This window comes from Ambystoma mexicanum, chromosome 8 (assembly GCF_040938575.1).
Source record: "Ambystoma mexicanum isolate Mex_15411 chromosome 8, UKY_AmexF1_1, whole genome shotgun sequence".
NCBI lineage: Eukaryota > Metazoa > Chordata > Amphibia > Caudata > Ambystomatidae > Ambystoma > Ambystoma mexicanum.
In genome coordinates this window covers 1,022,975,709-1,023,003,461 of record NC_090929.1, presented here as the reverse complement: position 1 = coordinate 1,023,003,461, position 27,753 = coordinate 1,022,975,709, and the positions used below count along the sequence as shown (strand labels likewise).

Here is a 27,753-nt window from a genome sequence, read left to right as displayed (position 1 = left end):
GGAATTTCTGCTTTGGCAAGGAGGAGGCTACTGAATATTTCACTGTGCTGTGATGCATGTTAAAACCACTGGTCTTGGTACCGGACAGATCGTTAAGAAAATCCATACCGACGACCAAAGTCGAGGGAAGATCTTCCTCTGGAGAGAACTACCATAATATTGAGGCAGTACCATAAAATATTCAGGAGGGGTAAATGAGTCACCTTCTGCATCAGAGACCTGAAGAAGCTCTGAGGACAAACTCAAACCCTCAGATTTGGAAGGGGTGCGTCAGTATGTCTTTGTGGTTCTTGTGCTTGGAAGAAGCTTCACAATGCAAAGCCCAGAACCAAATGGAATAGTCCTTCATGTTATGGTCTTAAGGCACATTAGGAGAAAAAGCAGTTTAAGACTTGGAAGCTTTCAGGTATCCCGTTACCAAGTTAGCAGGCCTAGGTACCCCTGGTGCGAGTGTACATCTTTGAATAAATTGGGCACCACTCTATTTAAAAAGCCCACTGATAAGAATACACTTATTCAATAGTTTTCATCCACAAGCCCTACAGGAGAATTTATTGTATGGGCAATTATTGCGCATTAGACGCAACTGTAGCACAAAAGAGGACTTCGACATCAACAGTAAACATCTGACCTCTAGATTAAAAGAGCGTGGATATCCAGCCCATACCATTCGCAGATCCATGAAACACGCATGCAATGTCAATAGAGAACTTTGCCTTGAAAAACAGCTGAAGGTTAAAGAAGACAATCACCTGTGTGTCTACTTTTTCACCTATTCGTCATGAACTACGTAGATGTGTCCTAATAAATGAGGCATGATACACATAGAAGACTTTACCATCCAGATACCCCATTTAGCATTTAAGCGGATGCCCAATTGCGGGACAAACTCGTACACACCTACACAGCTAAAGAACAGGCCAAGCATCAAACACTAACTACTTTATGGCATTAGCCACCAGTGCTTGGGCACTTTAAATGTGGTAATTGTTTGGTCTGTCGATTAACCAGAAATGTACCTGAATGGTCGCAAATGGCAATTGACAACATTTACAAATTGCAACACACCAGGGGCCATATAAGGTATAAAATGTCCATGCGGACTACTGTATATTGGCAAAACAAAGACCGGTTAAGCAGAGGATTTGTTAACACTGCTCTTGCGTTAAAAAACGCAATTGCGGATAAACCACTTGTGGCCCATTTCACAAGAGACAAACAATCAGGAAGACATCTTCTGGTTTATCATTCAGACAATTCCAGCTCACCCTCGAGGAGGGGATAGAGATTTAAAACTCGGGCAACTAGAACAAACGTGGATTTTTGTCTCAAACTCGGTCTGAGCAGGGTTAAATATTGCGATCGAATTTGTTCATTCATAAATGATACCCTCTCCTGCATGTTCATTTCTCCTAACATCAATATATGTGCACAAAGGGAGTATAAATAAACGTGCTTCACCTTTTTCTTAAACATCCAGTCTGGGGGAAACACTCTCCCCAAAATTGCCATGATGCTGTTTTCATATCGAGAAAATGTATGGTTCATACTTTAAAATCAGGTTGGATCCACGAAGGTATTTTAATCTTTAATTAAGCGGGATATGTCAATACTGATTCCTATTTCTCCTGTGATATTTAAATAAAATCACCCCCTAAGGCCAATAAAAATAGTTGCTATGAAGGGCAGACATGAGACTAGCTCAGTTGGGCAGGCATAACAGCTGAGAAAGCCGCCTTCCCGACACGCTCAAGATGGCGGTGATCATGAGACACTGCTCATCAAAAGGGGCGGTGCGGCGGTTTGCCATTAAAATTACGCGAGTAACAGCTCTGCATCTATGATCCGCTGTGATGAAGAGAAGGCATACTTTGATGACCGGCAGCTTTCTGTTTTCAAAAATCGAGTAAGTGTTTTACAATTGGATACTGACAGAACTTTGAAGTAATATAACCGCATGTGGCTGCTTCATTGACATGCACGCTCGGTTTGTTGTTTCAGACAGCCGCCATCAGGCATTCTTTATTACGCATGAGCCTGTATCCCTGTGGGCATATTACTAACACATAGTCGCTTGCAGAAACACTGCTGAATGCGTAGTTCCCTGACGTAGGTTGGATCAGATGAATATGTTACAAAACAGAATAAAGAATAAGAAGCAGAGGACATAGTTGGAAGCGACTAAGGTATTCATTATGTTCCTCTCCCGCACAGTGTTGTGGTTGTATGTTGAGCATCTATATAGATCTGTTTGTAACTGATAAATAGAGCCCGGTTCGGCAACCATTACAACATATCAATTAATGAATAATTTGAAAATGATCACACTGTTGAAAATGTGTTATGATGAATTTGAGGCAGTAAAGGAACCACAGTAAGTAATCTAATATGACACCTAGGGAGGCGCTACACCATGCAATTTGTAAATGACAAATAAGCAAATGAATTTAATGAATAATTCATTTGTTGAATATATAAGAATATATGGAAAACGCATTTATCCAATTCATACTGTTTCCTTTGCAGTTGGTACAGAATGCCATCCGACGATTGATTATTATCGTCCAAAAAGATGATCCCTCACACGCACTGAAAGAAATTGAAGGTTAGGGAACAGATCCCCCACACTAATGATAGAGAGTTTGTTATTAGATGTTTTTAATCTATAAAATTACCAACACGTCTGGTTTGGTTTTTAGATCTGTGACGTCTGAAGATTTTTAGACAAGGCGTTGTCTCTTACTAATCTGTATTACTATACAGTGTCCTGAAGACGGGCTCATCAGATCATGTGAATGAGATTTAATCAATCACGTGTTTGCTAGTTTAGAGACCCAGAAACACAGTTTAGTGTCGACAAACTGGAGGGAGCATAACAAAGAGGGTTAATCGTTTTTTTTGCTGATATATCCCTCACTTCCCTATTAATCACACTTTTGTGATAATGAAATTGGACTTGGACATCCATTTGTGTTCATTGCCCTACCTATTTAGGGCTTCTTTGATTGTCAGACCATGCACTGTTGTTTTAAGTTTTTTATGCTTATATGTTTTGTAGATAATTACTTTTTTTTTTAAATCAGATAATGATTAAAATATGTTAAATGTGTGCATTTCTGTCTAAATAAAACATGACAGTTCTCTAAGTGGTGTTAAATGTGGATCATCACAGCATTGTGCTTTGAAGGTGGATAGCTGTTTTGTGGAACCCCTTTTGTGCATCTTTCAATGGGTGGGCAAGAGGCATTCTCCACGGTCGGTAGACAATAAGGCAAAAGGCCTGGTAGGTTAGGATTGCAGGTTATTAGGGGCAGGGAAGCTTTCCATTAAATCTGATGGAATGGAGGAACCCATCCTTACTAGGGTCGTTGCCATAGGCACCGACTACATGGGGGCAGATGCCCCCTTCTTCCTTCAACCAAAGGGGGACGACTGTAATGTTGTCCCTGTGGAGATTCTGCAAACAAACAAAAAATGCAGGGCTTCTAGCTCCTCTCCTGCTCAACCAAGGCTTGGTAAAGTGTTAGCATAAATCTTGCAAAAATAACGTGATCACTTTAAAGATGGAAGGCCACCTCATCACCCCCACCCTGGATGGGGTTGGGTGGTGGAATAGCTCAAAGCGGTTTGCAGGTTTAGGAGTAATAGGGGATCCTTAAGTAGAATTCCATAGTGACAGCCAGGGGCGTTGCTAGGGGGGGCTAAGGGGGCTATAGCCCCTGATCTTTTGGTTGTAGCCCCGGATAGAATATCAGGAGCTACAGCCAAAAGACTAGCTAGCCCCCAGTCCCAACAGTTCCGACAGCAGCTTAGCCCCAGGTCATTTCCAGACCTAGCAACTCCCCTGGTGACAGCTCAGTAAGTTAGCCGACTGTTGCTAAGATGTAATAGGTTTACCTGCCTATAAATTCTAAGGCCGTTTTTGCCAATTCCTGCAGCTAAAAGTGCTGTAAAATGTGCTGTTTCGACCCAAATTGAGGTACTGCGTTGTTTCCTCGCTTTGCTAGGTTGTGGGAATTTTTGCCCAAATAAATTAAAATCTGGTTCTACCCCCATAGCAAAAATCATAAATTGCCACCAATGGTCCTTAGGATTGCGTCCTTCCATATTGTGACATACTATGACACGCAGAGTTTTCTTACGGTCGTGAGCGCCCTCTGCTTCATTGGGAAAGTGATGAACATGTGCCAGTCCCAGGGTATCGGAGACAAACCCACACTTATGGGCCTTTGTGCACGGGGATTTGAAACCCACAGGCCTCTACAGCAACTGCTGTTATGTTACTATGCATTGGCTCTCTGCCAAAAGGTAAAAACATGTGAAGAAAAAAACACCTTTAAAAGGAGAATGCGCCATGAATCTTTTGGACAGAAATAGGACATTCACATGGACCCTTGGAAAAAGTTCCAGAGAAATAAACTACCCTCGGCAATGCAACCAGTTTTAGTCCCCAAGTGGCACTTGAGGCAAAACCTATTGGAAACTTCCTTGCGGCACAGGACGGTATCCAAAGACTTCCCCACCAAAGTGAGAATGTGTCACGAAGCTGGATGACTGAGAAAAAACCGATCCTATACATCTTAGTTACTTAATCAATACGTCTTCAAGACAATTTCTTAAGATCTCAAATGTGTGCGAGTGGGGTGCAAACTCACTAATACGAGCCTCTGTGGCAGGCACACAATATAGCTGTCGAAAAATTGAGACCCAGGCTATCTAGCCTTCAGTGTTTTCGTTAAAAAGTCTGGTACAGTATGTATCTCAGTCAGTAGGGTTTCTTGCAAAAGATATTCATTACACTGTTTTATTCCAAATGTTTGCTGTAATTTATTGATTAGAAATGAAGTGCAGGTGCAACAATTGCCAATGCATTTCGACTACATGCAGTCCTTCATCAGGGTATTATACAGTCATCTGATCATTGCAACAGTGGTCAATTCATGCCATCACAGTCAGGTCCAAACCCCAATTGTCAGACAGTTTTATGAACCACAGTATTAGCATGACATGATTCCCCAATCTAAGAGTGTGGAAACCGGTGTAGGTCACACAGTAAGAACCCAAAATCCATCATTCCATTATGTAGATCAACGAGTCAATCAATATACCACAGTAAGACATTTACCTGCATTTAATTGTAATTGGTTATTTATAACGCGCTTAACAACTATAGGTTTCTAAGCGCCGACTCAGGTATCAAACCTGTGTCGCTCTACATTGTCTTGCTTCCAAGGAGAGTGTGTTGCCCCTCAGCTATCCTTCCAAGTGTCGCCGACAGAATACCCAATGGGGTAATTACACAAGTTGGTAACACATTGGATATACTGCCACAGGTATTGTCCCGCACGTTCATTCAGAGGCAAATGGTTCTCCATTAAATGACCCGAATGAAGTCCACTCACCAGTTGGTAACAGATTGAATATAGTTCCACAGGTGAAGCGAATAGTTAATGGATGAACATGTACAGAAAATCAGAAACATTCATTTCATATCACAGCAATACATCACATTGTTTACAATATATAATGCATATTAGGCCACCAACAGATGATTACAAAAGACAACATGTAGAAAAGAACAAATATGAGAAGCACAATGCATTTAATACAGTTCTATCCAACAATCCAGAATACTTGGTGAATCTATTACCATCCAGTTCAACACTCATTTGCTTGAAACCAGTGAACCATGAACAGTGACCACAACTCGTGGGGCAAACGCTTTATAGCTGGGAGGTGGTGAACCAAGACCTATTTGACTGTATGCCATCTCTATCAGATAGAATATGTGATGAAAAAACGAACTATTAGCTTCTGGCCACATCTGTGGAACTATATTCAATCTTACCTACTGGTGAATTGACTTCATTCAGGTAATTTAATGGCGAACCATTTGCCTCAAGGAGCGTGCGGGACAATACCGGTGGCACTATATCCAATTGTGGGATTTAACTGAACTACACCACTTTCCACATAATTGGACTAAGGAATCATGTCATGCTAATACTGGTTCACAAAAATGTCTGACAAATTGGGTTTGGACCGGACTGTCTTCTCCAAAAGGAAAATGATCCTACTCACTGGTTTCCTAGCAATAAATAGCCTCAAATCCCTATGGAGGAACCTGTTGGAACATCACCTCGCACTTCAGAAGAAGCTTGTTCCGAATGAACAGCGAGCACACAAAAAAAAAAACATATAGCGTGCCCAAATAATGCCAATTTAGGCACCTGTGAAGCACAACTGCCGCAGAGCACTCCAGTTCTGCACATACACAGAAAAGGAGGCATGGATACACCCAGCTTGATATGCCGCTGTGCATCATGGTGTGGTTCCGTTCCATTACCATGGATGACATCACATAGGGGAAAGGAGATGAGACATAGGATACGGCTATGGGAGTCTTACTAGAACTTCCTTTGGCCTTCGCCGATTCTTCAAGGAGCAACGAGAAAGGGATAGTCCATCATGCATAAAGATGTTGCCAGATTCCCAGATTTGTGACAGCAGACTTAGGTGTGTGGGATTGCGACTGTGTTGTGCCGCAACATCTTATTTACATGGACAATGATGAAAAAACAGGATATCAAATGAACGCTTTAGTTCGAAGGTTGTTTAGTGGACGTTTTCGGGGATGTCATTGTGAGATCGCTGTGAAATGGAAATGGATTTGCCGGTTTTATCTTAAGGATCAACACTGGTTGGTCCTACACTTATATGGAGGGCTCTCTTGGGGACAATTTTGGAATTCGGAATTTACCTAAAGTAAATTCATAACTATTAATGAACATGGACACACCCATGTAAATGTCCTCTACACCCAAAAAACCACTAGTCACGTGGTCCCCCCAGTCCTCTTGAATCGAGAGTGGAGATCCTCTTTGCAACTGTGTCGATTCTTTGATCTTCAGTTTGTCACTGTACGATTTGACACATTGAGCACGTCCCACAGCACTAATTACATATAAGCAGCTTCTCTGAGCAAATATTAACCATGCTGGGTGAAATGTGTAAACAGATGAGTATAATGTCAAGTTTCGTTCATTATAACAGCACTATCAAATGTCTTTTAGTTCCGAACCTTTCTGGTCCGATAGTGTTTCAGCAGATATCTGCACAACTACAACTGCAAACCAGAGTCGCAGCTGAGCCCGGGAGGTCTGGGGTGCATTCTGCCATGATCCTGCTTCGATTAGCACAGCAAGGCTCGTGCGGGGGTGACATGAGATTACGGGTGCGTTAGCACAGCTGTCTGTGCCTTGGTCCCAGTAGTGCACTGTAAAGAGGAGCTTCTGGCCGAGGCGTTGATAGAGGCTCGGGCGGCCTGAGGGGGCTATAGCGCCGGGTCTTTTGGTTGTAGCCCCGGATAGAAGCTCAGGGGCTACAACCAAAAGTCAAGCTAGCCCCGAGTCCCGACAGTCTAGTCATTAGCATATCCCCGGATCTTTTCCAGCCAGGTCTAGCAACAGCCGGAAGTCATAGCTTGGGTGGGCTAGCATAAGACGCGTAGGGCAATACAATCGCCATGGGGCGGTAGAGCGGGACTGCGGTGCAAATTAAACTGGTTCATATTATAAATGAGATGCATTGCTAGAGCCGTTTGTCTTTGTGCGACTTCTTGTTATAACGCCGTGAAACTACGAATCAGGAAGTATATGAAATGTACGAGCTTTGTGTAGCCGCCAGTATTGTATACAAAAAAAAGCTCTAAAAATCAGGATTGAGATGCAAACGCACACGACTCTCGAACTTGGATTGGCTACCTCAATTCACTTGCAGCACACATTGCATGGCATGTCCCTCTGGGCTATTTCCTTTCCATGTAGAATGCGAACTTGGAACTCCCGTCTCTGCTGGCACTGAGACAGCACTGCAGATGTTAACTGCACTTGGCCATGCTGCTTGCTGGCGCGTGAGCTGCGAGCGCCATTGTGTGCCCAGCCCCATTGATGTGATAATCAGGAAGCATTTGCATAGCCTTTAACACTGACAGAACTTGGTAGCCAACTGCTCCAAAACATTCCAGGCCTGTCACCCTGGACAACTGCACAATGCGAGGCGCAACGGGCTCGAGGAGCAGGTGGGACCAGGTTGTGGCGGCCTTCTGGGCGCTCATTATTCCCCAAATGTAGGATTAGTTCAGCTCTTCATCCAGGTTGCAGTGCAATCATTCCCTCCCCCACACATTACAGAACAAAATGCGATCGGCGATGACAGTTGGTCTAATTCAACAGGCCACGGCGAGCTCCGAGAGCAGGGACCAGCTTGCTTACTCCTAAACAACAGACAGACGCCTAAACCCGTGCCTTCTTTTTACAGTTAAGATTCCCCCTTCCCCCACAGGTTCGCTTCTCTCTGGAGGCCAGTTCGACTCCATTCACTAGGAAAAGCCAAATCTTGGACCCTACCTCAAATACCCCATCCCTTAACCTCTTTCAACAGCGAGCCCCCCAGCCCCCCCTTTAAGCTCAGATACCGTAGCCCATAACGTACACATGCACGTTTCACACAATAGCAGTGGCCTCCCCTTTACACTTTCGCCAGTCATATCCGGTGCCCTTCTCACAATGCACTAAAGGGGAATCTGCATTTAGAGGTTTTGTAATGGAGGCCGGTGGCTGGGGCCCTGCATTAGTGGACGTAGATCTGTACACTTTAGGATGCGCAGCCCCTCTGCGTCATTCGGTACAAATGTAATGGGATAGAAAGGCCCAACCTCCACTTCAGGAGAGGCGATTAAGGGGCCAAACCACCGGGAAAGCATAGCCTTCGGGGATGGTCAGGGTTTTGTTAAGTGGTAACGGTTAGTGGTGCACGTTCACTGCTAGGATAAAGTGTTGATCCCCATTTTAAAGTGGTTTGCTAAAGCCTCACATGGGCAGCGAGACACTAATAAAAGCAGGCTGCTGTGATGTGTGCTGTATGTGGCACAGTGGATCCTAGTGTTTGACCACACACACAAGGTAGGTGAAGGGGGTGAGGGGGACCCAGGATTCCATAGAATACTAGTTGCGCACAACCTCATTCACTTACAGTATGCAACACCAACACCCACCCTCCCTCCCTCCCACCCACTCAGAATGAAACGGGAAGAAGCTCACCGATTAGGAAGTATAGGACCATTACATCTAATATCATGTCCTCTTGCGCCGCATCTGGACGGGACTGTGAATGTTGGCTTGCCCACGCCCAGATAGAATTCTAGACATTGGCCCGCGCCGCATCCAGATACAGTTGTGGGGGTCAACTGGTGCCACACTGCGACAGAACTGCAAATGCTAGCATGCCCAAGGTCAGGTAACTCACTAACCAATATAAGCTCAAACTCTGCATACTTATCTGACTCAAACTCACACAACCATCTCTCGCACAACAAGCCGCACGCACTTCACAACAGTGCAACAACACATAAGCCGGACTAACAGCACACGCGGCCTATCACAGACCTGATTCCCGCACCAAAGCTCAGCATCTGGTGTATACCGAGTTGAAGCTGCCAACAGAACACCACTCCTCTCACTATCCTACTCCCTCTACACCTTACTAACCCACCCCCACCTTATTTACAGATCCGCCAGAGTGCCTGGGGACCAATTCCATTGGTGACGGTGCACAGTACAAATGCCTTTAACATTTAACATTTAGAAATCTTAGGGGCTCGCCTTGGCATTCCCAGAGGTGATGGGTGTTGCCGAATGTGTGGTGCATCAGTAATAAAAACAACAAAACATCTTGATATCGTTTGTAATACCTTGGTAAAGGAACAGAGACAATATGTATTCCGGTACGATAATGGTACGGGTAATACATGCATGGAACTTTTTATGGGTGTACTTTTCAAAGGTAATGATTTTAATTTGATGTTTTATATTGTTAGATTTTGTGATGCTGGTTTAGGCTAATTAGTTATTGTTATTACGATATTCATAGTATTTATGTGTTGGATGATGTGACAGTTAGGCTTATTAGTAGAGCTGGGGGAAGTAAGGGATTTCATGGGTAGGGCCGAGCCTGGGGGTCAGGCCTGGCTCCAGGAGCGCACCACGGGCCGAGGACATGAAATCCTTGGCTCACCCAGAAAAAGGAAAAAAATTAACACGGCCCTGTGGATCCAGATCCACCATCAGGGTAGCGCTTATTTTCTTTCATATATGGGCATTTCTTTCCATTTTTCCCTATGAGGCGCAGGCAAAATGGAAATAAATGCCAATTTATTTTGTGCTGTGCACTAGGGTGGGGCCCATGGCATCCAGCCCGAAAGGAGGGTCGGGCTGGAGGCCTGGCCGGCTTGGGCTTCGCCAGACTCGCCCACCTCTACCTACTAGACCTTTTAGAAGGATATATGTATGCTAATTAAAAAATTAAAAAAATTGGGAATACCAGTGATGGCTGTATACTTTTTTCTTTTTATATTATATATATATATATATAAAAAATCGGGGTTGTAAACATCTACCATGAATGTAAAATTTTGTTTTATAACAAGGGTGTATTTTACAGCACACACTATGTAAACTGTCTTTTTACCTTCATTTTCACAATCTTCTGATCAGTCACTCCGGTATTCACTTGGGTGGCTTTATCTCGTCCATAATGGATGGTGGGCAGGTGCCCTGTTTATTATGGAGCATTCGCACTCAAGTAATACTTTACAAATAGTCAAAATATTTTCCCACTTATAGCAGCATGGTGACTTATTAAAACAAATGAGGACACAAATGACAAGGTTTGAAAAACACAGTTGTGCACCGATACACAGGTATAATGAAATTGATGAGCGTGACCACCAAGTCCAGGCTGTCTGTACATTTTCCTGCCAAACTACCATACACCAAGTCTCCTCCCTGTCGTTGCTCTTTCATTATGTAGACGGCAACGGAATTCGAAACCAATGCCACTGCTACACGACCTGTTACTAAGGTACATGCCACATTTTTTTTGTTGCACATCTGACGATATGGGTTTGTGCAATAACTTATTGTGGCAAGTCAGGAGGACTAGGACCAGAGGACACAGTATCAAAGGGTTTTCTTTAACTTTAAAGAAAATACCTTTCTAGACCTACTGCTGTAAGGAGTTACCTTCCCAGCAAACGATAAAAAGGTGCTTCTCAATAGTCAAAATAACCAAAATGGTCCTCTGTCCAAAACCTAACCTCTAAACATTCCTTACAACTCAAACTAGTCAGTGTGCCCTGCCTTTGGGTTTATTCACCCCGATGTCTTAGGGTTTCCAGGCATCATTCCTGGTTTCGTATCCAAAGGCTTATTCGTAGCAAACCATTTCCCCTGGTTTACCAGTTGTTGACCAGCTGTCAAAGTTTCAAAAAGTTTTCAAGTTTACAAAATAAAGCCTAAAGTGCCAGAAAAGATCAAATATCCAAGTTGTCAAAGGTGTAGGGATACACTTCCCTAATCCCTCTCCACCACTTGGGTGGGTTTCTCCCCACTAGGTTTACGTCTTGGTTGTCACTGTGTTACCCCAAATTGTTCATTCAGTTGTCTTATTGAGCCCGTCTGGCTCTCTTGGGTTTCAGTGTCACTGGACTTCCAGGGTTATTGGTAACCCCTCTTTCCATATACCTGTCTTGATAGCTTCTGCGAGCCGTTTGGAGGGTTACAATAGTCTGGTTTGTTGGGCTCCCATGTCCTAAAATTCTTCTGACCCAATATCTCACTTATCTCTCTGGGGTATGGATATCCCTTTTTCCTATGTGGCTCTCAACTCGAGGAGATTTCTGTGAGCGGTCTGGAAGTATAACAATCAATTTTCTTAACCCCCATGTCCTCTTGGGATCCTCCGTTTCAAATGTTCCACGTATTTGTCTGGGATATAGGTGATCCCTATTATCACCACTTGGGTTTCTTTGCCCCAATGCCTCAATTAGCTCCCTGTAGTGTTGGTAACCCCTCTGCCCATATGACTCATTGTTCTCTGAAGTTTCTAAACGTTGCTTGGTTCTTTCTCTCTTTATGCGCCTGGTATGGGGTTAGGGTAATACTGCCTTCCTTCGCTTTTACGATCTGGGCTCTCCAGTCTATGTCGCAGAGTTAGCTCCAGTGAGGTGGGGTCTCCCCAGTAACATTTGGCTGTTTCCATGGCTTTCTGGCATTCCCGTCTAGACACGACCAAGTTTTGTGCTCTGCCTGTCTCAGCGTTTCTTTGCTCCTCCGCTTTCGCATTGCGAGCAGAGGCTTTGTGCCTTACGTTTTGGGTTCGGCTTAGTTTCTCGAGCACCGGGCCCACAACATCCTCCATGTGGTCATGCCTGCAGGTAAGGCTGGCTCTACTCGGCCTCAAAACTCCATACGGCTCTGTGCCGGGTTGGAGGTGTCTCTCCTCTTCCCACTTTTCTCTGCGCCACAACCGGCTCTGCTGTGTAGCGTGGCTCTGCTCTCCTGTGACATTCTCACTTCGGAGGATCGCCTCTGCGTACTGCTTCTCCTCGATTCAAGGGTGATTGCGCCTTTATTCTCACTCCGTGACCAAAAAGAGGCATGTTTATGTTCAGCTTTCAAGCCCACAGAGACCAGCATATTCTTGAGCCAAACATCCAGAGGCCCCTTTAGTTCCACAGTTGAATCAAACAGTTTATCGGATTCCTGTGAATGCATATCATGTTTTAGTTATAGGGAGTTCCCCATGGGAGTCCTTGTCCGCCTAGTAAGGTCCCGCTTCCCCAAAACCCTAGGGAGGTTTTTGTTGAGTGGGCACACCTCCCTAGCCTCAAATAGGGTGCTCACCCAACCCCCCACCCCATGGAAAAAGGGACGAAGCCTTCGGATTTGTCACATTACATATTCATAACCTCACTTAGCACACCCCCTCAAACCTTTTTTGAGAAACAGAAGCAATTTTGTAACTATTAACTTAACGCCAAACCTAAAGCCTTTGTCGATTCATTTTTTTTTTACTATAGAGACAGTAATGTTGTCAATCATTCTCAGAGTGCAGATTGAGTGTGTTAACATTGTCTTTTGTGGGCAGGAAGCCTAAAGCACTTTCAAACCATCCCCACACGCAATACCTATTGACAGAAAGAGGTCATTATATGCATTACGTTTTCAAGGCAGTATATCCTACTGCCCAACGTACCGAGAATAGAAGCCCATTTCGGTTTTTGAGTAAACACAGATATTATTTGGGGACCTGACACAGGTACGCAAGTTTTCGTCCTGCAAGTTTACTGAGTATATATATCCAATTGTAGGTATGGTACCAAAGCATACATGGCCACTAACCATATCCTACAGGGACTAGAAGAAAGAAAGGCTAGGGCACCAATTTAGATTAAAGAAAAACATGGTCACAGGCTTCAGTTTTACCATCAGCAGCTTCTACATGGCTTTATTCTATGAGGAAAATAAACTGTAGCACTCGGTTTCTCGTTTGTCCATATGGGGATCTGGAATGAGTTTAGATTGCATGTTTGCAAAGCGATACAGGTAGGAGCATTTACTTTAATAAAGAATTGAGAATGACTGTTTATGGTAACAAATAATATTGTGCACTCCTTTTGATTTTTAAAGTACGATTACGCTAAACAGTCGTCCTAATTTCTCACCTTGCTTAAGGACGTTTGGACGGTTGTATTTATTGAATACCAAAACATTCTACAGGGGTAACACCCCACACAAGGTATTGACCCCTCCTATTCAGTGGGGCTATAATCTTAAATCTCAAAAAAAGGAAGGGTATAAATATGATGAAATCATTCACATATACACCATCAGACACAGTATGTACCTGGACATAAACACCTCAAAAAACAAATGTAGGGTGTATGCCCAAAACCATCTCACATATCATATTTTATTATTATGTACTCAAAGCAACAAAATCATGACACAAATATATAAAAAAACATATGCACATGTTACAATACAATATACAAAACGCATAAAAAATATTTGGTTAAAAACCAGGAAACAATTATTAGAACCGGAAGGACATAGAGCCAAATTAATTGTTGTTGCTCCACGCTGTACCCCTCATAGCACGACTTATATAAGTTTCTGTCCTAGATGTTATGAAATAACTGGACATTTCTCAGGGGCAATCATATATCTTGTGCTTTAACGTGGTGTTTCTTTTCCACTTTAAATTCTAATTCTTAATTCTGATTCCAAACACGGTACCCCAATATCTGTAGCTACAGAAATATATACATACATATCAATATTTAGGTGTCAAAGGTTTAATAAACTTCACCTTGCCCTCACCCTCAATACCAAGAAAGGGTAAAACAAATAGAACAATCAATATATCTACCTGTATCGAAAGACCAAAGGGTATAAATCTCTTAAGCCGTATTACAATTGTAATTCTAAGTTGCATAAACACTGATCGTCACATCAAAGAGAATCCAAACACGGTCAAACTGTATAGAAAGAAAAGAGGCAAATGGCCAAAATAAATTAAAATTAAAATGGCAGGTACTAATACCCATATGTCAAATTCAAAAGTTCACAACAAAATCAAGAAAAAACAAACACACTCCATGCACAACCTCACTGTGATGGAACCGGTATATTTTCATTCTGTTAAAATTGAAACGGACAAGTACTTGCTAAATCCATTAGGTATCCAACGGCTCAAAAAACACGTGGCCGATATTCCCACAATGTTGAGAAAGGCTGTTTTATAGTTATCCAAAGTAGCCGTGCTCTAGAAAACAAAGCATGTATCAACTGCTTAGTTTACACACTTGAAAACAAGCAAGCCAGCATAATAGAAAGCATAATAGAAAGCAAGCATAATAGAGCCTCTCAAAAGGTTACCGCATTCGCTACGCGAAACATAACCACACTCCTCACCTTGCTCTCACTAAACCACAAAGCGGCTGTAAGTCCCGACCGTAAACGAAGACCGTAATACACGGACTCTACCCGACATAACAAGCGACAATCACGTGATCACATCACGTGCTGTCACCACCACGTAGGTTGCTTAGCAACCACGCACGTATGCTCGATCTTCTTTAGAGCATTATGGGAGTGTCTGGCTACTCTGAAAACTAATCAGAATGGCAGTGGTATATACGGTCATGCACAGCAATTAATATATAAAACCGTCAAAACCGCTTGGGACAAAAAACAGTTCACAATACAGCTGAAATTAACACAACAGCGCCACTCCACAATAAAAGGTAAACATGGGTGAATCGATGTCACATGACTGCCCCATCATTGGAAGATGTCACAAAAGGTCTTAATTTTCCATATGTAACAAATGCAACATCCCCATAGTACCCACATGACCAACAATAAAGTCATGTTTACAATATATTGAAAACAACAAGAATATAAATGAAAATAATTTTGAATGGTGCATTCTAAAAAAAGTGAAAGGAAAGTGCCAAGAATTGATCAACAAAAAATTGGTTAACTTGGAACAGAAACTTATTTTTCTGACTAAGAGTTATCTTACAGGACTTAATGAGAGTATTGAATGGCACAATGTATAATAATTATTACTGTTTAGACCTGACCTAGCGAGGATGCGTCCTGCTGGTGCTGCTTGCTATATATTCTTGTTGTTTTCAATATATTGTAAACATGACTTTATTGTTAGTCATGTGGGTACTATGGGGATGCTGCATTTGTTACATATGGAAAATTAAGACCTTTTTGACATCTTCCAATGATGGGGCACAGTCATGTGACATCGATTCACCCATGTTTACCTTTTATTGTGGAGTGGCGCTGTTGTGTTAATTTCAGCTGTATTGTGAACTGTTTTTTGTCCCAAGCGGTTTTGACGGTTTTATATATTAATTGCTGTGCATGACCGTATATACCGCTGCCATTCTGATTAGTTATCAGAGTAGCCAGACACTCCTGTAATGCTCTGAAGAAGATGGAGCATACGTGCGTGGTTGCTAAGCAACCTACGTGGTGGTGACAGCACGTGATGTGATCACGCGATTGCCTCTTGTTATGTAGGGTAGAGTCCGTGTATTACGTTCTTCGTTTACGGTCGGGACTTACAGCTGCTTTGTGGTTTAGTGAGAGCAAGGCGAGGAGTGTGGTTATGTTTCGCGTAGCGAATGCGGTAACCTTTTGAGAGGCTCTATTATGCTTGCTTTCTATTATGCTGGCTTTCTTGTTTTTCAAGTGTGTAAACTAAGCAGTTGATACATGCTTTGGTTTCTAGGGCACGGCTACTTTGGATAACTATAAAACAGCCTTTCTCTACATTGTGGGGATATCGGCCACGTATTTTTTGAGCCGTTGGATACCTAATGGATTTAGGAAGTACTTGTCCGTTTCAATATTAACAGAAGGAAAATATACCGGTTCCATCAAGGTGAGGTTGTGCATGGAGTGTGTTTTTTCTTGATTTTGTTGTGAACTTTTGAATTTGACATATGGGTATTAGTACCTGCTATTTTAATTTCAATTTATTTTGGCCATTTGCCTCTTTTTTCTTTCTATACAGTTTGACCGTGTTTGGATTCTCTTTGATGTGACGACCAGTGTTTACGCAACTTAGAATTATAATTGTAGTATGGCTTAAGAGATTTATACCATTTGGTCTTTCGACAAAGGTAGATATATTGATTGTTACATTTGTGTTACCCTTTCTTGGTATTGGGGGTGAGGTGAAGTTTATTAAACCTTTGACGCCTACATATTGATATGTACGTATATATATTGTGTACCTACAGATATTGGAGTACCGTGTTTGGAATCAGAATTAAGAATTAGAATTTAAAGTGGAAAAGAAACACCACGTTAAAGCACAAGATACATGATTGCCCCTGAGGAATGTCCAGTTATTTCATAACATCTAGGACAGAAAATCTAAGTCTGGCTATGATGGGTACAGCGTGGAGCAACAATAATTAATTTGGCTCTGTGTCCTTGCGGTTCTACTAATTGTTTACTAGTTTTTAACCAAATATTTTCTATGCGTTTTGTATATTGTATTGTAACATGTGCATATGCTTTTTATGTTTTTTTAAATATATTTATAAAAGGACACCTCCTCAGAGGTATCCTTCCTTTCCTCTCCTTCCCCCAGAAGCTCACTGTCTCTAGAGCCCTTGTTCTCTCGAAGCTGGACTACTGTAACAGCCTTTATCTAAATCTGCCTGCCTCTACTCTCCGCCCTTTGCAATTCATCCATAACAGGACTGCAAGACTTTTCCTTGGCCTCAAGCCCAGGGACCGTATCTCTCCAGGACTGAAATCACTACACTAGCTCCCAGTGACTGCGAGGATCAAGTTCAAAACCCTCCGCATTGTCCACAAGGCCTTCTGGGGCCTTGGGCCAAAATACCTTCAACTCTCTCTTCCTAAATATCTTCCTTCTCGAGTTCTTCGCTCATCCGCCTCCAACTCCCTCAGGGTCAGCCGCTTCTCTAAACGAGTTGGAGGCAGATCTCGCTCCGCTGCAGGTGCCTCTCTCTGGAACAGCCTTCCTGCCTCCCTGAAACTTGAGGAGAACCATCTCCGGTTCTGGAAGCACCTCAAAACCTTGCTCTTTGCCTCTGCTTTCTCTCACCCTCTCCCCTGCTAAACTTACTGAAACTGCACTGAATCTGCAACTGGGCCACTCACCGTTCTCAGTCCTTGGCCCAGCCACTCTCCCCTGCACTGCCTCCCTGGCAACCCCTGCACTGCGGGACTGTGTCTGTATCCCTACAGCCCCCTTCCCAGCACTTACCTCACACTTGCCACTAGCTGGCCCTTGTTATTTATCCTGTATGCTATTAACCCTGTACTGCACTTTTCCCTTCCCCTCTACCCTTTCACTTGCGCAATCTGAATGACACCTGGCCTAGTAGGATCGTTGTATTGTCCCCCCCCCCTGCCTCGTCGCGCCTTGAAACACTTGTGTATAGGCGCGTTACAAATGCCATATCATATCATTTGTGTCATGATTTTGTTGCTTTGAGTACATAATAAAATATGATATGTGAGATGGTTTTGGGCATACACCCTACATTTGTTTTTCGAGGCGTTTATTTCCAGGTACATACAGTGTCTGATGGTGTATATGTGAATGATGTCATCATATTTATACCCTTCATTTATTGAATCCCACCATGATGTCCAAAGCGAGAAAGTGAAAAGGGCGGCTGTCTATAGTGGCCTATTCCTTGGGCCTAGTTCGGTCTCTTAATGTCATGCTGTAAGTGTTATCTTGACGGCACGCCTCATTAACCTGCTCACAATTCTCCACTCTGCTAGTCACACTCGTCCTGTAGATGAACTCATCTGCCACTCTTACACACATTAAGACCATCTAAACACTACGCTTCACCCATCAATTGGTCTCACAGACCTTCAGCAACTTTCAACAAATACCCTCTCGCAGGATAGACCTTGTTAATAGCAAACCGACAATTGTCTACACCTCAGGCTCCCCTTCTTGATACACATTTCAAGTGTCCTCATCACAACCCACCTACAAAGACCAGCAGGCAAGGCCTGGTTCTTTCAGATGTGCATATAAGTAAAGCAATACGACACTGCATCTCCCGGTCCTATTTACCAAGCAATCAATTTCCCTTCTGGTGCCAAGAGATCATGAATATGGCAGCAGTACACTATACAGAACCCAATAATGTAACATTTGGTCTGTATTTCATTTCGAAATCCGAGTCTAGACAATACGCCCAGGTCTTGTTCGCCCTGAACACACGATCACACAGCATTAACTGCCAACGCATTCTTGTATTGTCTTGCTGAGGGTATCTCAACATTGGTGTTCATTTTACCTTCTATGTTCGTGCTTTAATTGCCATTTGAAATTAATAGCATTTTCACTTTAGAGGAGACTAAACACTTGACAGGAGAACCTTTGATTTTCCCTCCTCTCTGGCCTCCCATTACTTAGAATGGTTCAGGAGCCATTGGTGCCTTAAGTGTTCTCTGGTATTTGATTCGGTGTAGTAGAAGTTTGATTTATGGGATGGAAGCTCTCATTCTCTTTTGCTTATGTCAGCCCTCTTGCAGGGGCCCCATTTTATCAGCCGTTTTGCATTTTCAGTCCACTGTTCCTCATCTCATAATGGCTCAATATCCCCATGACATTTTCTCTTACAGGGCTTTAATATGCATCAGGGGTTTTCGGTTTGGGCATAGGTAGGGCCAGAGAACTAAACTGTCCCCATCACGTGAGCCCTTTATGTTTTTCTTGTCATGAATGGTTTGCAGACCATTTTTCCATAGCAAGCTCATATCGAAGATCTCACTGAGTGGGCTACTCTGGTGAGTGAAAAGAAAAGTGTTGCATCCTCTGGCCTCTCAGGGTGTGGTGCCCAAATGGTAACACCTATATTTTCCAATCCCAGTAAACTGTCCGTTGGCTGCGTGTTGCATCCCTGGAAAAGGGTGCCAGCGCCACACCATGTCAAGTTGTTCAAGCACTGGACATGCCTTTGTATTAAAAGAGGATTGCTGTGCATTGGCACAGAGCCCCTATTTAGTGTGCTAGCATTAGAATTCCTGAAGCAGGTCCACCGTTAAACTGGGTTTCCTTTTGTGCGAAAGTACACTTATGGCCAAGTAGGGCATTGGCTACACGAAGATCAAGAAGCAGAGGCCAGCCTAGCCATCAGAACTGGTGAATATTTGAAACGGATATCGGATTTAAGGATGAATCCTCATCTTGTGCGTTTGCCCAGGAATAAGCTAAATAAAGTATGTGGCAATCTTAGTAGGCTTGTGATTGAACTCACATTTGCACTCCGCTTCCAATAACCCTGTAAGATGGGACGGTAGTGGTTGGGGGGGTCAGCACCTTAGCCTGGTCCGTTCCCGTTAACAGCACAGAAGCATCAAGAAGCAACCCTATCCCAAATACAACTCGTGGAAGCTCTGCTGCAGCAATATGCCCAAGATCAGTCAGAAAACAAATTACTGCTAGAATCTGCAGATTCTACCCTTCACAATTGATGAGCTGGAACAGTGAGCAGTGCTCCCTCTCCTCGAGAGGAATCGCTGGATTTACAGCCTACAAGATCCCACTGAGTCCAGAAGAAGTTTTTCCACAGCCCCCTGGTGATGTGTGTGAAGGGATCTATCCTTCGTGGGAGAACAGGGTGTCTAGCAAGTTAAGACTATCAATGTGCAATGCAGCAGAGCAGTCAGCCTTCACTTTTCGAAGGTGGGCTGGCATCCAAGTGCAAATAGTCTCATGCACATTAAAATACTTGACACATAATATTCTTTAAAAATATCTACCATGTATTCTTGCATTAGACTAAAAAGAAACTTAAATAAGTGCCAACAAAGCAGGTATATAGGAAAAACAATGGGGGTTGACAGAGTCCGCCTCACTCCAAGAAACGCAATATAGTACGCTACCCTAAGAAAAGGAAGTAAAGCGCCTTTAATGGCAGGAAAACACCAACATAGCCACTGCTCTTAACCAAGACAAGCTAAAAATGGAAAACAAAATTATCTAGCTGTGGTGTGGCCACTATTTTTCAAGTTGTGAAATTGCTGGCAGTCAAGAGTTCTGCTGCTTGGTCTCTGCAATATCCACCAAATGGCAGCAAACCTCAAAAAAGCCACAACTATCTACCAAGACAAGCTCAAAATATGGACAAAAACACAAACCAATAAGTACTGAATGAACAGTACCAGTTCTGAAGATGAAGGGGTTATTTGATGGAGATAACGAATTAGTACGCCATTAAAGAAACACCTTTCCTAATTATTGAAATACTTGTAGGCATGAAGAGTGCCAAGGCACCACTCCGGTGGTGATAGTGCGCGGTACAAATTATCTTTAACATTCAAGAATATAGAGTGGACCTAGGATCTTGATTTTTAGATAGCAAACACTATGATTACTGCATGTTTGAGATAATTTGTGTTCAAGCACAGAGTTTCTGTTCTAGTAATTTGGGTACGCTTCAAATGATTTGGCACTACCTTCACTGATTTTTGCGTACTTAATAAAACAATGAATTCAATAAGACCGTTTACAGTGCAATGTATTTATTTATGTGATCACATCAATCAAGCGACCCCGCATTTAAGTGGCAAACTCAATCCTTTAGATTGACCAATCCCCACTTTCACCACTACGGTCACCAACCCTTTTTTGATTCTGAGCAAGACTGGAACATGTATCTCTCATATTAAGAGGCTGCCAGGGCCAATATAAACAGACATGATCCAAGTTGCAGAGCAATGGAAAAAGCCCCCTTTTGGAGTGGCCAGTGGAAGTGGAATCCTTTCTTGCCACGTGGATGAGTGCCATATTTCTCTTCCTAACGACAGAGGACCTACAGTGAACTCTTCAGGAATCGGGTGAACAAGTTCATCAATTGAAAAATGATTAAGAGCAATAACCTTCAGTTTGGATCAGGGAGAGATGTGCAGCTGAGGGCAAGCATTAGGACCTATTGGGAATCAATGGGGCTAGTCACGTTGGGAGATATTTGGCAAGATGGAACTATTTTGGAGCTGGGAGAACTCGAGGAAGTGACCGGTTACACAGAGGCCAATATGTCACTTATCATAGGATAATGCATGACATTCGGAGCATATGGCCTGAAACTGTGCTGGAAGAAGAACCGGATGCCACTGTGGGGTTAATATATGACGCATCGGAAGGGGGGCATGAGGTCTCCAGACTGTACAAGATGTTGATGTCTAAGATTGGTAAAGACCTGGCGCACTTGCGATTAGAGTGGGAAACAGAGATGGGAGTCACGATAGAAGATAGGGCGTGGGAACGAGCTCTGGGATATCATAAGAAGGTGTCGAGAAATGCCAGGTTCAAACAAATACAGCTATATATAACGCACAGGGCATACATGACCCCTCTCAGAATATCGAAGTTCCGAAATGTGGGGCGCCAAGCATGCCCTAAGTGTAACGAGGAGAATGCTGACATGATACATATGTTCTGGGCGTGCCCGATTATTGAATGTTTCTGGGGTGAAGTGGCACGGAAACTGGCAGAGAGGGGGGGGCCACGCGCGCAATAGACTCGGCCTGGGCCTGCTTGTTGGGAGGATACCCTAGAGCCCGAAAACTTAAACATGTAGCGAAATTGAAGGATTTGGCGTATGTGCTCGTGAAACGACGGATCGCCATGGGATGGAAGGAATGTCATAAGCCTAGAGTGGAGGTCTGGTGGAAGGACCTACAAAAATGGGCAGAGGCTGAAACAGTGGTGTGGCAAGAGGCCATTAACACTAGTGGGGATGAGGAATTGGGCTCCCTCATGGCATGGAAATCATTGATAGCGGAAATGTTTGGGGCAGGAGTGGCTCCAGCTGAATCTGTGGGCAGCGATACCCTGACACACGAGGAGGATATTGAATGTGAAGAACAGACAGGCTCATAAGGGGAGGGGGGGAAGGTGAGTGCAGTGTTTATGGTTAAAATTTGCTGAGTATGTTAAATTGTATGGATTATGTTTTGTTGGTTTGTTGTGTGGTTTGTATAAAACAATAAATAAAAAAAAAAAACCTTCAGTTTGGATAGAAGCTGGGGAAATGGGTAGAAAAGTAGAAAAACGGACACTGAAGGGCTAGATTCTCGAGGTCTCAAAACCAAAACCTGGCTGGCCAATGGGTAGTCATCAGGATTGACCTCTCAATTGCTTATGTCTGAATAACCGATATTTCCTCCAGTAGATTACAGAGACTGTCGCGGACGAAGCAGAGCCCATCTAAAGGTGAAGTTCCGGCATTTGGAGTTTGTTGGAGAGGCAAACAGAATCCCAGTCCTGCAATAAATGCAACACTATCTGCAGATTACACTCCCACTAGGTTTCCAATTGTCAATCCAGTTGGCATGGGAGGCAGAGTGAGTGAGGGCCTGCCACCCTAAGAACTCTGGTACTGCACCCACATTTTAATTCAAGGACATCTGCAGTGCATTGGATAGACTTTCATAAAAGTATGGAGGAAAGAACTGGACTTTATTTGGGAAGTATTCACATGCTCCCGCTTACAAAACCGATCAGGGGTTATTATGGCATCAGACATGAACATCCAATGTGTAGAAGACTCATCAAATGTCATGATGCCTACCCCCGGAGCACCAGGCCAGGCCCAGCACCCCCGGGAGCAGGCATCATGCCCCCGGGTAAAAGCCCAGCGGCCCCTTATAGGGGCTCTTTGGACTCTGTCCTGGCGCCGTTGGCGCCAGGCTCATAAAGGAAGGTGTTTGGTGCACTTACCTGATGCAAACCATGCTGCAAGATTCAGGCCTCCCTGAGACCTGAAAGGGACTATTTTTTCATTGGGACTATTTTGCCACTCAGGCGTGGCCAGGGTAGGATACTTACCTGCAACTACTTTGGGGGCTATTTAAGCCACGCCCAGGCAGTAGCTCACGCTTCGCGTTGTTCTGCATCCAAGCAGCTTAACGCTCACCGTGTCTGCTCCAGCACCTGGTCTCCAGCCACGCCCGCCTCGATCCTGGAACACCTGTAAGGAAAGAAGAGATGAGAAAGGTGAAAACCAAGAATTTGATCAAACTTGTTACCTACATCCGGAACCTTCACGCCAGCGTTCCTGAGAAAAGACTCATTTAAAAGCACTGCGTTGCTCGCTGCAGCGCCGCGCTTCACTCACCTGTCCTCTGGAGTTCTTCTGGCTCCACCGCGACTGTCTGCTCCGGTCGCCACATCTTTGCGCCTAGGGGAGAGAAGAAGAGACAAAAGGTGAGCAGAAGGAACATATGAGGAAAGCCTAATTTTCCGCTATAACACTTACCGTCTTCTGTTGGTGGACCATTCCTCATTTCGGGTCGGCGCCGCTTCGTTGGCAGGTACCGCACCCCGGCCCCTATGGGGAAAGGACAAAAGACATTACTGGAGGAATATAAAGACATTAAGAGGGGCCGCCCCCATCGCTAACTCACCTGAGTTTACCATCGGCAATTCAATCCGTCACCGCATCGCCTTCATTCTGCACCTGAAATAAAGGACAGATCACAGGTTAGGAAGGCAACAGAAAAGGAGGCTCAACACTATAACTTTTGTAATCTTAATACTTACGGCATTCCACTCGGAAAAGTCAAGTGGATTTTGCCAGCGCCATTCTGAAAACCAGTGAAGTAACTGGACAAACACGCGCCCCTGCACCAGAAGCAGGATGGAGAGTTCATCCTTTCAAACCATAAGGTGAGCTTCAACCGGGGATTTCGGAGGAAGTTAGAGAAGAACGAAGGGGGGAAGGGGGGAGCAAGCACACTATTCTGCAGACTGTTAATCCCCTTTCTCATCTGCAGAAGGATATTCCTACGGGCCAGACAAGCAAGATTTGAGGGTCCTGTTCAGTCCGTGTTCCGAGTTCTGCGCATCACGCTCGAAGAGGCCACAGCATTCTGGTATTGCAATTCAGAGGAAGCCATGATTGCTCACACAAATTTAACAAGCCTAATTCAACAGGGTATGGGGACGGGAGATTGGCACAAATGGGCTATAGATTAACCCCGCCCTGCAATGATTGATGAATCTACATGGCAAGACATGGAGGTACCTGGTAAAACCGCTTTTGAGAGACGGATGCGTCTTGGAAAGGACAATTAATCTATGGTTGTCTGGTGCTTCATCTTGGACAGAGCATAAGAAATAGTCTGCTTTGAAAGATGGATGGTTGCATGACTTGTGCTATTAACTGCAAGGGATTAATTTGCAGGGTTCTTGTGGGTAGCTGCTGCTTCACTGGAGGAAGAGGTTTGGTAACAAAATGCTTTAGTGCCGCACTTCGCTTTAGGGTGTACTCTAACTTGCACAGTTACAAATACGGACAATTTCCTTTTAGTCGTTCTTTCAAATTCCACCCCCTTCTTACAAGTGACTGGCACACCCCTAGAGTGAATAAAAGAACACTGTAGTTGCTAATGGGACAGAGAAACAGGCCTAAACTGAATGGCTGATTTACAGGAAGGCAAATGTAGTACTTATTCCTGCGCATTGCTGCAAGTGTCCTACGCAAGTAAATGGTTTGAACCCAGAGCAATACAGCACATGTTAAGAAAGAGGGAGTGGTGAAATGCAAACACGGGTCAATGGTTTGGTAATTTTCTTCCAGGCACTATTTGTAATTCAAGTCATGGCACCAGCAAGCCTCTTTGGGTATCAAACAACCTGCAACGAGGTGGGGAGGCAGAGGGTTGGGGGTGTATAGTGGAGGGGTTAGGTATGTAGAGTACAGGGAGGGTAGGTATAAGACAGGAGATTATTTGAAGGAATAGTCTGGAGACTGCAGGGATGTGCCCCTGAAGCAAATCTCAGTGTGCACTAGTGCAAGGCCATACAAGTCTAGGCACAGGAAAAGAAAAGTCCACTTCAAAAATCATACCTAACCAGAATGATTCAAGTTTAGGCTTGAGTGGCAATGTGCTGGTAATAAGCTATGAGTTTGAATACCTATAGTTGGGGCAAACAAAAGGGGTGATGGCAGGAAGGTTTACAATTTACCTTAGCCTCTGGCATCGATCTGGGCAACCCTCCGGCATATAGTTTGTTGCCTACCAAGCCATTGCAGAAATGGAAAGGACCATGTGCAAATCAGGCTTGGACCCACCCAAAAAGGGGCAGTTCAACCCCAACTGCTTGGCCACGTCCTTCTGCACAAGACCACAAGCAACCCCAGACATGTTACGGCATCATTAGTGAGGTGTAGCTTGCGTCTGCATGTCCAGCAGGACTACACACTTGTAAGATCACACCTACTGAAGAAGAACTTTCATTTTAAATGGATTTTTAGCATCATGTCATCAGCGTCAAAGATTGCTGCCAAATAATAGGGGTGTGTGTGTGTGCATGTATAGGTGTCTATGTGTGTGTGAAACAAATTATACTTTTCAGTAATAGTCTTTCTGCAACTCTTATCTGTTTAGAATCTCAGTCCACCAATAGAGTTTGGCCCAGAGTACTAAATGTCATTTACTCTAAAGCAAAAGATCTGTGTCAACTGGGCAGGAGGGTTCTTATTTTTCCATCCTTATTCTAGCATATTGGTAGTGTATAGGTACGGAACTGTGCTATCCGGAGTGGACTCCATCTGACCAATTCTTCTTGACGCACCCCTGTCCAAGTCTAAGTTTGAGGTACGGGTGTTTGCATCCTCTTTCGCAGAGAACATGGAAGGATACAATTAATTTAATGAATTGCTACAGAACCACACTTCAAACTGTTATGCTAATTATTGGTACATGGCGCACACATGTATGTTATTTTCTTTTATCTGTACCCGACAGAGGAGAGGAGATTGGTGCGCGAGATTCAAAACCAAGAAAATTCAGAAAGAGCATAAGGTAATATTTGTCTTCTGAGGCTTGCAAATCTGTGTAAATTCCTGCGACAAGCATATATTGGTGAGCAGTCTGCTTCTGGTGGTGGGTGTGCAGATAGAACAGCTGCAAATAAAACACTGCAAAACTGCCTGACCACATTTGAGTGCTCTATATAGTATTGTTTGGTAAAAGTATTAAAAAGGTGAAAGTTGATGCTTTACATGCTGTATCTAGGGAAACATCAACAAGTAATGAGTTGTCCTTGTGATGTATGCAGAATGTGCTCACGTGTATTTGGCAGCTGTTTGTTTGCAAAAGCAGGATACTCTTATACATTATCCAATACGTGATCTGCTAATGGGAAAGCCGATTACCTTACAGCAAGTGATACTGAAAACTGGGTTGTTTTGCATACATGTCCTGTACTACCATTCATGTAGAACACCACTGCTCGACACACTTCCCCACAATTCACCAACAATTCCCCATCTTGGCGTACAGGTGAGCGTGTGCTTGGGACCTCTTGCCCCCATTTGTACCACCATTACGGCTGAGTTAATACTGAGACCATCGCAGGCTTCTCAGCCTTGCCGCAGCCTGTCCCTTCGCTGTCGCGCCTCCTGCGCCCTCCCCCAGGCCCTTATTGTCCAATTCAATGCAATGTGTTTCATGCCTCACGCGCAGCAGATCCGCTCCCTGTGCCATTCCCCATCTTGGCATACAGGCGAGCGTGTGCTTGAGGACACCCCTCGCCCACACCCCTTTGTACCAACATTGCAGTGAATTAACACAGGGTTCCTCATGGGCTTCCCAGCCTCGCTGCAGCATGCCCCTTCGCTGTCCTGCCTCCCGAGCCCTCCCTCAGGCCCTTTTTGGCAAAATCCTTCATTATCTTGGTCCAGATCTGGGCAGCCCCTTCGGCAAAGGGAACCGAGGCAAAGGGTGGATCCTACATTGGCGGCTCCAAGTTGTGTCTGCAGGTATCAGCAGGGGAAGCCAGCGACCAGCCATCAACCAGCAGCAACCACAAAAGTGTGGCATGGGTGTGGTGTAGAGCAATTACTCTACTTCAGAAAGCTCTGCCACTCTACATTACCATACCTCAAAATATAGCTTGCCAGACAAATGTCACCTACATCAGGGAACACTCAACACTAGCAACTGCCCATTACAACTTTACTCTCAAGCATAGATCAAACCCACTGTGTCTGCTAGCCTAAACCTACTGTACTATATCCCGAAACCTGAATTGTGAAACTTGGGCCTCACTCCCACTATACAGGACTCTCAAATCTTGCCGTAGCCTCTGTCCCAATATATGGTTAATACACCACTTTCTCTGCATCACACCCAACAGAATTATAAACGTTAGCAAGTGCCACACTTAGATATAATTGTGAACATTAGCCTGCGTCAAATCTAGATGCTGCGTCAAATCTAGATGGGATTGCGAATGTTAGAACTTTGAATATTAGCACATGCCACATTTGGATACAATTGTGAACATTAACCTGCCTTGCATCTAGAT

At 44.0% G+C, this 27,753-nt stretch overlaps 1 protein-coding gene and 1 long non-coding RNA gene across 3 annotated transcripts in view; one reads left to right on the top strand and one right to left on the bottom strand.

The window, feature by feature from the left end:
• The window catches only part of ADK (adenosine kinase), a 1,244,147-nt gene that overhangs the window by 104,561 nt on the left and 1,111,833 nt on the right, over positions 1–27,753 (bottom strand). The window lies entirely within an intron of this gene.
• Positions 26,190–27,753, top strand: part of LOC138472673 (uncharacterized) — a 223,299-nt gene continuing 221,735 nt past the window's right edge. Inside the window, exon 1 of the long non-coding RNA XR_011268655.1 lies at positions 26,190–26,246. This is a non-coding gene — a long non-coding RNA (uncharacterized lncRNA). The remainder of the gene's footprint in view (positions 26,247–27,753) is intronic.